The sequence below is a fragment of the Anomaloglossus baeobatrachus genome, chromosome 12, assembly GCF_048569485.1.
Source record: "Anomaloglossus baeobatrachus isolate aAnoBae1 chromosome 12, aAnoBae1.hap1, whole genome shotgun sequence".
Classification (NCBI taxonomy): Eukaryota; Metazoa; Chordata; class Amphibia; order Anura; family Aromobatidae; genus Anomaloglossus; species Anomaloglossus baeobatrachus.
The window spans coordinates 127427068-127440396 of record NC_134364.1 but is presented as its reverse complement, the minus strand read 5'-3'; the positions used below and the strand labels follow the sequence as shown (position 1 = coordinate 127440396).

General features: G+C 36.3%; 1 protein-coding gene across 1 annotated transcript in view; it reads left to right on the top strand.

Moving 5' to 3' along the window:
* Window positions 1-2314: 2314 nt before the first annotated feature.
* The window catches only part of PAQR6 (progestin and adipoQ receptor family member 6), a 57658-nt gene continuing 46643 nt past the window's right edge, over window positions 2315-13329 (top strand). The window contains exon 1 of the mRNA XM_075330927.1: window positions 2315-2424. The gene's annotated coding sequence lies outside the window, so the exon portion shown is untranslated. The remainder of the gene's footprint in view (window positions 2425-13329) is intronic.

Below are 13329 nucleotides of genomic sequence, written 5' to 3'. Positions count from 1 at the left end.
TGCCGCTCCTCCCCTGGGTCTCCCTGCCGCTCTTCCCCTGGGTCTCCCTGCCGCTCCTCCCCTGGGTCTCTCTGCCGCTCTTCCCCTGGGTCTCCCTGCCGCTCTTCCCCTTCTTCTCCCTGCCGCTCTTCCCCTGGGTCTCTCTGCCGCTCTTCCCCTGGGTCTCCCTGCCGCTCTTCCCCTTCTTCTCCCTGCCGCTCTTCCCCTGGGTCTCCATGCCGCTCTTCCCCTGGGTCTCCCTGCCGCTCCTCCCCTGGGTCTCCCTGCCGCTCCTCCCCTGGGTCTCCCTGCCGCTCCTCCCCTGGGTCTCCCTGCCGCTCCTCCCCTGGTTCTCCCTGCCGCTCCTCCCCTGGGTCTCCCTGCCGCTCCTCCCCTTCTTATCCCTGCCGCTCCTCCCCTGGGTCTCTCTGCCTCTCCTCCCCTGGGTCTCCCTGCCTCTCCTCCCCTGGGTCTCCCTGCCTCTCCTCCCCTGGGTCTCCCTGCCGCTCCTCCCCTTCTTATCCCTGCCGCTCCTCCCCTGGGTCTCTCTGCCTCTCCTCCCCTGGGTCTCCCTGCCTCTCCTCCCCTGGGTCTCCCTGCCTCTCCTCCCCTGGGTCTCCCTGCCTCTCCTCCCCTGGGTCTCCCTGCCTCTCCTCCCCTGGGTCTCCCTGCCGCTCCTCCCCTGGGTCTCTCTGCCTCTCCTCCCCTGGGTCTCCCTGCCTCTCCTCCCCTGGGTCTCCCTGCCGCTCCTCCCCTGGGTCTCCCTGCCGCTCCTCCCCTGGGTCTCTCTGCCTCTCCTCCCCTGGGTCTCCCTGCCTCTCCTCCCCTGGGTCTCCCTGCCGCTCCTCCCCTGGGTCTCCCTGCCGCTCCTCCCCTGGGTCTCTCTGCCTCTCCTCCCCTGGGTCTCTCTGCCGCTCCTTCCCCTGGGTCTCTCTGCCGCTCCTTCCCCTGGGTCTCTCTGCCGCTCCTTCCCCTGGGTCTCTCTGCCGCTCCTCCCCTGGGTCTCTCTGCCTCTCCTCCCCTGGGTCTCTCTGCCTCTCCTCCCCTGGGTCTCTCTGCCGCTCCTTCCCCTGGGTCTCTCTGCCGCTCCTTCCCCTGGGTCTCTCTGCCGCTCCTCCCCTGGGTCTCCCTGCCGCTCCTCCCCTGGGTCTCCCTGCCGCTCCTCCCCTGGGTCTCCCTGCCGCTCTTCTCCTTCTTCTCCCTGCCGCTCCATCAGCGATGCTTTGCAGAGATCAGTGGTGTAATAGTCACAATAGTCTGCAGGATATATCACTGTGTATAGGAAGAGCGATGCTCTGCAGAGAGGTCAATGGTGTAATAATCTGCAGGATATATCACTGTATAGGAGCGATGCTCTGCAGGGATGACAGTGGTGTGATAGTCTGCAGTATATATCTGTATAGGAAGAGGAGGAGGAGCGATGCTCTGCAGAGAGGTCGGTGGTGTAATAGTCTGCAGGATATATGGGTCATGATGGAGGAGCGATGCTCTGCAGAGAGACCAGTGGAGTAATAGTCTGCAGGATATATGGGTCATGATGGAGGAGCGATGCTCTGCAGAGAGGTCGGTGGTGTAATAGTCTGCAGGATATATGGGTCATGATGGAGGAGCGATGCTCTGCAGAGAGATCAGTGGAGTAATAGTCTGCAGGATATATCACTGTATAGGAGCGATGCTCTGCAGGGATGACAGTGGTGTGATAATCTGCAGTATATATCTGTATAGGAGGAGGAGGACCGATGCTCTGCAGAGAGGTCGGTGGTGTAATAGTCTGCAGGATATATGGGTCATGATGGAGAAGCGATGCTCTGCAGAGAGATCAGTGGAGTAATAGTCTGCAGGATATATGGGTCATGATGGAGAAGCGATGCTCTGCAGAGAGATCAGTGGAGTAATAGTCTGCAGGATATATGGGTCATGATGGAGGAGCGATGCTCTGCAGAGAGATCAGTGGAGTAATAGTCTGCAGGATATATGGGTCATGATGGAGGAGCGATGCTCTGCAGAGAGATCAGTGGAGTAATAGTCTGCAGGATATATGGGTCATGATGGAGGAGCGATGCTCTGCAGAGAGGTCGGTGGTGTAATAGTCTGCAGGATATATGGGTCATGATGGAGAAGCGATGCTCTGCAGAGGGGGTGAACTCCGCGCTGCCCGTCGGTGTCACCGTATGCTGGGTGTTGTGCTCCGGGCGTGGGGCTCACAATGGTGGGTGTGTACGAGGGGCTCAGCTCGGGGCCCTCTGCGGGGAACACAAAGGACGGTCTCACAGGCCGGATCTCCTGACTCCAGGCGTCTGACCAATGGCGGGCCGGTGGGAGAGTCTGCGGGGCTGGCGCTGCTCCAGGAGTCCGGCCAAGGAATGTGCTGAGAAGAGCAACCAGGGAGCACGGAGCCACAGCCCGGCCGAGGGGACCCATGACAGCGGGGGCCACCAGCACCAGGTCAGCCATGGGGGACCAGCATACACCGCCCACCCGGCCCCGTCCTGACAACCCCCTGTACTCTGAGCCGCAGAGCTGACACTCTGACACCTGTCAGCCCAGCACACACTAATCAATGGAGGAGACCACAGTCACTGGCCGATGCGAGGACCCAAAGAGTAAAGCCAAAGTGTGCCCAAATGCCCACCAGGGGGAGTGTAGTGACCAGTACCACCCCCACGGGCAGTATTATAGTAGTTATATTCTTGTACATAGGGGGCAGTATTATAGTAGTTATATTCTTGTACATAGGGGTAGTATTATAGTAGTTATATTCTTGTACATAGAGGCAGTATTATAGTAGTTATATTCTTGTACATAGGGGCAGTATTATAGTAGTTATATTCTTGTACATAGGGGCAGTATTATAGTAGTTATATTCTTGTACATAGGGGGCAGTATTATAGTAGTTATATTCTTGTATATAGGGACAGTATTATAGTAGTTATATTCTTGTACATAGGAGCAGTATTATAGTAGTTATATTCTTGTACATAGGGGCAGTATTATAGTAGTTATATTCTTGTACATAGGGGCAGTATTATAGTAGTTATATTCTTGTACATAGGGGCAGTATTATAGTAGTTATAGTCTTGTATATAGGGGCAGTATTATAGTAGTTATGTTCTTGTATATAGGGGCAGTATTATAGTAGATATATTCTTGTACATAGGGGCAGTATTATAGTAGTTATAGTCTTGTATATAGGGGCAGTATTATAGTAGTTATGTTCTTGTATATAGGGGCAGTATTATAGTAGATATATTCTTGTACATAGGAGCAGTATTATAGTAGTTATAGTCTTGTATATAGGGGCAGTATTATAGTAGTTATGTTCTTGTATATAGGGGCAGTATTATAGTAGATATATTCTTGTATATAGGGGCAGTATTATAGTAGATATATTCTTGTACATATGGGGCAGTATTATAGTAGATATATTCTTGTACATAGGGGCAGTATTATAGTAGTTATATTCTTGTACATAGGGGGCAGTATTATAGTAGTTATATTCTTGTACATAGGAGCAGTATTATAGTAGTTATATTCTTGTATATAGGGGCAGTATTATAGTAGTTATATTCTTGTACATAGGGGGCAGTATTATAGTAGTTATATTCTTGTACATAGGGGCAGTATTATAATAGTTATATTCTTGTACATAAGGGGCAGTATTATAGTAGATATATTCTTGTACATAGGAGCAGTATTATAGTAGTTATATTCTTGTACATAGGAGGCAGTATTATAGTAGTTATATTCTTGTACATAGGGGCAGTATTATAATAGTTATATTCTTGTACATAGGGGCAGTATTATAGTAGTTATATTCTTGTACATAGGGGCAGTATTATAGTAGTTATATTCTTGTACATAGGGGCAGTATTATAATAGTTATATTCTTGTACATAGGAGCAGTATTATAGTAGTTATATTCTTGTACATAGGAGGCAGTATTATAGTAGTTATATTCTTGTACATAGGGGAAGTATTATAGCAGTTATATTCTTGTACATAGGAGCAGTATTATAGTAGTTTATATTCTTGTATATAGGGGCAGTATTATAGTAGTTATATTCTTGTACATAGGGGGCAGTATTATAGTAGCTATATTCTTGTACATAGGGGCAGTATTATAGTAGTTATATTCTTGTACATAGGGGCAGTATTATAATAGTTATATTCTTGTACATAGGGGGCAGTATTATAGTAGTTATATTCTTGTACATAGGGGGCAGTATTATAGTAGTTATATTCTTGTACATAGGAGCAGTATTATAGTAGTTATATTCTTGTACATAGGGTAAGTGTTATAGTAATTATGTTCTAGTACATAGGGGCGGTATTATAGTAGTTATATTCTTGTACATAGGGGCAGTATTATAGTAGTTATATTCTTGTACATAGGGGACAGTATTATAGTAGTTATATTCCTGTATATAGGAACAGTATTATAGTAGTTATATTCTTGTACATAGGAGCAGTATTATAGTAGTTATATTCTTGTACATAGGTGCAGTATAATAGTAGTTATATTCTTGTACATAGGGGCAGTATTATAGTAGATATATTCTTGTACATAGGAACAGTATTATAGTAGTTATATTCTTGTACATAGGTGCAGTATTAAAGTAGATATATTCTTGTACATAGGAACAGTATTATAATAGTTATATTCTTGTATATAGGGGGCAGTATTATAGTAGTTATATTCTTGTACATAGGGGGCAGTATTATGGTAGTTATATTCTTGTACATAGGGGCAATATTATAGTAGTTATATTCTTGTACATAGAGGGCAGTATTATAATAGTTATATTCTTGTACATAGGAACAGTATTATAGTAGTTATATTCTTGTAAATAGAGGGCAGTATTATAATAGATATATTCTTGTACATAGGCAGTATTATAGTAGTTATATTCTTGTACATAGGGGCAGTATTATAGTAGTTATATTCTTGTACATAGGGGCAGTGTTATAGTAGTTATGTTCTAGTACATAGGGGCAGTATTATAGTAGTTGTATTCTTGTACATAGGGGTAGTATTATAGTAGTTATATTCTTGTACATAGGGGGCAGTATTATAGTAGTTATATTCTTGTACATAGGAGCAGTATTATAGTAGTTATATTCTTGTATATAGGGGCAGTATTATAGTAGTTATATTCTTGTACATAGGGGGCAGTATTATAGTAGTTATATTCTTGTACATAGGGGCAGTATTATAATAGTTATATTCTTGTACATAAGGGGCAGTATTATAGTAGATATATTCTTGTACATAGGAGCAGTATTATAGTAGTTATATTCTTGTACATAGGAGGCAGTATTATAGTAGTTATATTCTTGTACATAGGGGCAGTATTATAATAGTTATATTCTTGTACATAGGGGCAGTATTATAGTAGTTATATTCTTGTACATAGGGGCAGTATTATAGTAGTTATATTCTTGTACATAGGGGCAGTATTATAATAGTTATATTCTTGTACATAGGAGCAGAATTATAGTAGTTATATTCTTGTACATAGGAGGCAGTATTATAGTAGTTATATTCTTGTACATAGGGGAAGTATTATAGCAGTTATATTCTTGTACATAGGAGCAGTATTATAGTAGTTTATATTCTTGTATATAGGGGCAGTATTATAGTAGTTATATTCTTGTACATAGGGGGCAGTATTATAGTAGCTATATTCTTGTACATAGGGGCAGTATTATAGTAGTTATATTCTTGTACATAGGGGCAGTATTATAATAGTTATATTCTTGTACATAGGGGGCAGTATTATAGTAGTTATATTCTTGTACATAGGGGGCAGTATTATAGTAGTTATATTCTTGTACATAGGAGCAGTATTATAGTAGTTATATTCTTGTACATAGGGTAAGTGTTATAGTAATTATGTTCTAGTACATAGGGGCGGTATTATAGTAGTTATATTCTTGTACATAGGGGCAGTATTATAGTAGTTATATTCTTGTACATAGGGGACAGTATTATAGTAGTTATATTCCTGTATATAGGAACAGTATTATAGTAGTTATATTCTTGTACATAGGAGCAGTATTATAGTAGTTATATTCTTGTACATAGGTGCAGTATAATAGTAGTTATATTCTTGTACATAGGGGCAGTATTATAGTAGATATATTCTTGTACATAGGAACAGTATTATAGTAGTTATATTCTTGTACATAGGTGCAGTATTAAAGTAGATATATTCTTGTACATAGGAACAGTATTATAATAGTTATATTCTTGTATATAGGGGGCAGTATTATAGTAGTTATATTCTTGTACATAGGGGACAGTATTATGGTAGTTATATTCTTGTACATAGGGGCAATATTATAGTAGTTATATTCTTGTACATAGAGGGCAGTATTATAATAGTTATATTCTTGTACATAGGAACAGTATTATAGTAGTTATATTCTTGTAAATAGAGGGCAGTATTATAATAGATATATTCTTGTACATAGGCAGTATTATAGTAGTTATATTCTTGTACATAGGGGCAGTATTATAGTAGTTATATTCTTGTACATAGGGGCAGTGTTATAGTAGTTATGTTCTAGTACATAGGGGCAGTATTATAGTAGTTGTATTCTTGTACATAGGGGTAGTATTATAGTAGTTATATTCTTGTACATAGGGGCAGTATTATAGTAGTTATATTCTTGTACATAGGGTAAGTGTTATAGTAATTATGTTCTAGTACATAGGGGCGGTATTATAGTAGTTATATTCTTGTACATAGGGGCGGTATTATAGTAGTTATATTCTTGTACATAGGGGCAGTATTATAGTAGTTATATTCTTGTACATAGGGGGCAGTATTATAGTAGTTATATTTTTGTATATAGGGGCAGTATTATAGTAGTTATATTCTTATACATAGGGGCAGTATTATAGCAGTTGTATTCTTGTACATAGGAACAGTATAATAGTAGTTATATTCTTGTACATAGGGTCAGTATTATAGTAGTTATATTCTTGTACATAGGGGCAGTATTATAGTAGTTATATTCTTGTACATAGGAACAGTATTATAATAGTTATATTCTTGTATATAGGGGGCAGTATTATAGTAGTTATATTCTTGTACATAGGGGGCAGTATTATGGTAGTTATATTCTTGTACATAGGGGCAATATTATAGTAGTTATATTCTTGTACATAGAGGGCAGTATTATAATAGTTATATTCTTGTACATAGGGTCAGTATTATAGTAGTTATATTCTTGTACATAGGGGCAGTATTATAGTAGTTATATTCTTGTACATAGGAACAGTATTATAATAGTTATATTCTTGTATATAGGGGGCAGTATTATAGTAGTTATATTCTTGTACATAGGGGGCAGTATTATGGTAGTTATATTCTTGTACATAGGGGCAGTATTATAGTAGTTATATTCTTGTACATATGGGGCAGTATTATAGTAGTTATATTCTTGTACATAGGAGCAGTATTATAGTAGTTATATTCTTGTACATAGGAGCAGTATTATAGTAGTTATATTCTTGTACATAGGGACCGTATTATAGTAGTTATATTCTTGTACATAGGGGCAGTATTATAGTAGTTATATTCTTGTACATAGGGGACAGTATTATAGTAGTTATATTCTTGTACATAGGGGCAGTATTATAGTAGTTATATTCTTGTATATAGGGGCAGTATTATAGTAGTTATATTCCTGTACATAGGAGGCAGTATTATATTAGTTATATTCTTGTACATGGGGGCAGTATTATAGTAGTTATATTCTTGTATATAGGGGTAGTATTATAGTAGTTATATTCTTGTACATAGGAGGCAGTATTATAGTAGTTATATTCTTGTACATAGGAGCAGTATTATAGTAGTTATATTCTTGTACATATAGGGCAGTATTATAGTAGATATATTCTTGTACATAGGAACAGTATTATAGTAGTTATATTCTTGTACATAGGAGCAGTATTATAGTAGTTATATTCTTGTACATATGGGGCAGTATTATAGTAGATATATTCTTGTACATAGGAACAGTATTATAGTAGTTATATTCTTGTACATAGGAGCAGTATTATAGTAGTTATATTCTTGTACATATGGGGCAGTATTATAGTAGTTATATTCTTGTACATATGGGGCAGTATTATAGTAGTTATATTCTTGTACATAGGGGCAGTATTATAGTAGTTACATTCTTGTACATATGGGGCAGTATTATAGTAGTTATATTCTTATACATAGTGGCAGTATTATAGTTGTTATATTCTTGTACATAGGAGCAGTATTATAGTAGTTATATTCTTGTACATATAGGGCAGTATTATAGTAGATATATTCTTGTACATAGGAACAGTATTATAGTAGTTATATTCTTGTACATAGGAGCAGTATTATAGTAGTTATATTCTTGTACATATGGGGCAGTATTATAGTAGTTATATTCTTGTACATATGGGGCAGTATTATAGTAGTTATATTCTTGTACATAGGGGCAGTATTATAGTAGTTATATTCTTGTACATAGTGGCAGTATTATAGTTGTTATATTCTTGTACATAGGAGCAGTATTATAGTAGTTATATTCTTGTACATATAGGGCAGTATTATAGTAGATATATTCTTGTACATATGGGGCAGTATTATAGTAGTTATATTCTTGTACATAGGGGCAGTATTATAGTAGTTATATTCTTGTACATAGGGACAGTATTATAGTAGTTACATTCTTGTACATATGGGGTAGTATTATAGTAGTTATATTCTTGTACATATGGGGCAGTATTATAGTAGTTATATTCTTGTACATAGGGGCAGTATTATAGTAGTTATATTCTTGTACATAGGGACAGTATTATAGTAGTTACATTCTTGTACATATGGGGTAGTATTATAGTAGTTATATTCTTGTACATATGGGGCAGTATTATAGTAGTTATATTCTTGTACATAGGGGCAGTATTATAGTAGTTATATTCTTGTACATATGGGGCAGTATTATAGTAGTTATATTCTTGTACATATGGGGCAGTATTATAGTAGTTATATTCTTGTACATAGGCGCAGTATTATAGTAGTTACATTCTTGTACATAGGGGGCAGTATTATAGTAGTTCTATTCTTGTACATAGGGGCAGTATTACAGTAGTTATATTCTTGTATATAGGGGAAGTATTATAGCAGATATACTCTTGTTCATAGGAGGAAGTATTATAGTAGTTGTATTCTTGTACATAGGGGCAGTATTATAGTAGTTATATTCTTGTACATAGGGGCAGTATTATAGTAGTTATATTCTTGTACATAGGGTCAGTATTATAGTAGTTATATTCTTGTACATAGGAGCAGTATTATAGTAGTTATATTCTTGTATATAGGGGCACTATTATAGTAGTTATATTCCTGTACATAGGAGGCAGTATTATATTAGTTATATTCTTGTACATAGGGGGCAGTATTATAGTAGTTATATTCTTGTATATAGGGGTAGTATTATAGTAGTTATATTCTTGTACATAGGAGGCAGTATTATATTAGTTATATTCTTGTACATAGGGGGCAGTATTATAGTAGTTATATTCTTGTATATAGGGGTAGTATTATAGTAGTTATATTCTTGTACATTGGAGGCAGTATTATAGTAGTTATATTCTTGTACATAGGAGCAGTATTATAGTAGTTATATTCTTGTACATAGGGGCAGTATTATAGTAGTTATATTCTTGTACATATGGGGCAGTATTATAGTAGTTATATTCTTGTACATATGGGGCAGTATTATAGTAGTTATATTCTTGTACATAGGGGCAGTATTATAGTAGTTATATTCTTGTACATAGTGGCAGTATTATAGTTGTTATATTCTTGTACATAGGAGCAGTATTATAGTAGTTATATTCTTGTACATATAGGGCAGTATTATAGTAGATATATTCTTGTACATAGGAACAGTATTATAGTAGTTATATTCTTGTACATAGGAGCAGTATTATAGTAGTTATATTCTTGTACATAGGGGCAGTATTATAGTAGTTATATTCTTGTACATAGGTGCAGTATTATAGTAGTTATATTCTTGTACATATGGGGCAGTATTATAGTAGTTATATTCTTGTACATATGGGGCAGTATTATAGTAGTTATATTCTTGTACATAGGGGCAGTATTATAGTAGTTATATTCTTGTACATAGGGACAGTATTATAGTAGTTACATCCTTTTACATATGGGGCAGTATTATAGTAGTTATATTCTTGTACATATGGGGCAGTATTATAGTAGTTATATTCTTGTACATATGGGGCAGTATTATAGTAATTATATTCTTGTACATATGGGGCAGTTTTATAGTAGTTATATTCTTGTACATATGGGGCAGTATTATAGTAGTTATATTCTTGTACATATAGGGCAGTATTATAGTAGTTATATTCTTGTACATAGGGACAGTATTATAGTAGTTATATTCTTGTACATAGGGGCAGTATTATAGTAGTTATATTCTTGTACATAAGCGCAGTATTATAGTAGTTACATTCTTGTACATAGGGGGCAGTATTATAGTAGTTCTATTCTTGTACATAGGGGCAGTATTACAGTAGTTATATTCTTGTATATAGGGGAAGTATTATAGTAGTTATATTCTTGTACATATGGGGCAGTATTATAGTAATTATATTCTTGTACATAGGGGCAGTATTATAGTAGTTATATTCTTGTACATAGGGGGCAGTATTATAGTAGTTATATTTTTGTATATAGGGGCAGTATTATAGTAGTTATATTCTTATACATAGGGGCAGTATTATAGCAGTTGTATTCTTGTACATAGGAACAGTATAATAGTAGTTATATTCTTGTACATAGGGTCAGTATTATAGTAGTTATATTCTTGTACATAGGGGCAGTATTATAGTAGTTATATTCTTGTACATAGGAACAGTATTATAATAGTTATATTCTTGTATATAGGGGGCAGTATTATAGTAGTTATATTCTTGTACATAGGGGGCAGTATTATGGTAGTTATATTCTTGTACATAGGGGCAATATTATAGTAGTTATATTCTTGTACATAGAGGGCAGTATTATAATAGTTATATTCTTGTACATAGGGTCAGTATTATAGTAGTTATATTCTTGTACATAGGGGCAGTATTATAGTAGTTATATTCTTGTACATAGGAACAGTATTATAATAGTTATATTCTTGTATATAGGGGGCAGTATTATAGTAGTTATATTCTTGTACATAGGGGGCAGTATTATGGTAGTTATATTCTTGTACATAGGGGCAGTATTATAGTAGTTATATTCTTGTACATATGGGGCAGTATTATAGTAGTTATATTCTTGTACATAGGAGCAGTATTATAGTAGTTATATTCTTGTACATAGGAGCAGTATTATAGTAGTTATATTCTTGTACATAGGGACCGTATTATAGTAGTTATATTCTTGTACATAGGGGCAGTATTATAGTAGTTATATTCTTGTACATAGGGGACAGTATTATAGTAGTTATATTCTTGTACATAGGGGCAGTATTATAGTAGTTATATTCTTGTATATAGGGGCAGTATTATAGTAGTTATATTCCTGTACATAGGAGGCAGTATTATATTAGTTATATTCTTGTACATGGGGGCAGTATTATAGTAGTTATATTCTTGTATATAGGGGTAGTATTATAGTAGTTATATTCTTGTACATAGGAGGCAGTATTATAGTAGTTATATTCTTGTACATAGGAGCAGTATTATAGTAGTTATATTCTTGTACATATAGGGCAGTATTATAGTAGATATATTCTTGTACATAGGAACAGTATTATAGTAGTTATATTCTTGTACATAGGAGCAGTATTATAGTAGTTATATTCTTGTACATATGGGGCAGTATTATAGTAGATATATTCTTGTACATAGGAACAGTATTATAGTAGTTATATTCTTGTACATAGGAGCAGTATTATAGTAGTTATATTCTTGTACATATGGGGCAGTATTATAGTAGTTATATTCTTGTACATATGGGGCAGTATTATAGTAGTTATATTCTTGTACATAGGGGCAGTATTATAGTAGTTACATTCTTGTACATATGGGGCAGTATTATAGTAGTTATATTCTTATACATAGTGGCAGTATTATAGTTGTTATATTCTTGTACATAGGAGCAGTATTATAGTAGTTATATTCTTGTACATATAGGGCAGTATTATAGTAGATATATTCTTGTACATAGGAACAGTATTATAGTAGTTATATTCTTGTACATAGGAGCAGTATTATAGTAGTTATATTCTTGTACATATGGGGCAGTATTATAGTAGTTATATTCTTGTACATATGGGGCAGTATTATAGTAGTTATATTCTTGTACATAGGGGCAGTATTATAGTAGTTATATTCTTGTACATAGTGGCAGTATTATAGTTGTTATATTCTTGTACATAGGAGCAGTATTATAGTAGTTATATTCTTGTACATATAGGGCAGTATTATAGTAGATATATTCTTGTACATATGGGGCAGTATTATAGTAGTTATATTCTTGTACATAGGGGCAGTATTATAGTAGTTATATTCTTGTACATAGGGACAGTATTATAGTAGTTACATTCTTGTACATATGGGGTAGTATTATAGTAGTTATATTCTTGTACATATGGGGCAGTATTATAGTAGTTATATTCTTGTACATAGGGGCAGTATTATAGTAGTTATATTCTTGTACATAGGGACAGTATTATAGTAGTTACATTCTTGTACATATGGGGTAGTATTATAGTAGTTATATTCTTGTACATATGGGGCAGTATTATAGTAGTTATATTCTTGTACATAGGGGCAGTATTATAGTAGTTATATTCTTGTACATATGGGGCAGTATTATAGTAGTTATATTCTTGTACATATGGGGCAGTATTATAGTAGTTATATTCTTGTACATAGGCGCAGTATTATAGTAGTTACATTCTTGTACATAGGGGGCAGTATTATAGTAGTTCTATTCTTGTACATAGGGGCAGTATTACAGTAGTTATATTCTTGTATATAGGGGAAGTATTATAGCAGATATACTCTTGTTCATAGGAGGAAGTATTATAGTAGTTGTATTCTTGTACATAGGGGCAGTATTATAGTAGTTATATTCTTGTACATAGGGGCAGTATTATAGTAGTTATATTCTTGTACATAGGGTCAGTATTATAGTAGTTATATTCTTGTACATAGGAGCAGTATTATAGTAGTTATATTCTTGTATATAGGGGCACTATTATAGTAGTTATATTCCTGTACATAGGAGGCAGTATTATATTAGTTATATTCTTGTACATAGGGGGCAGTATTAT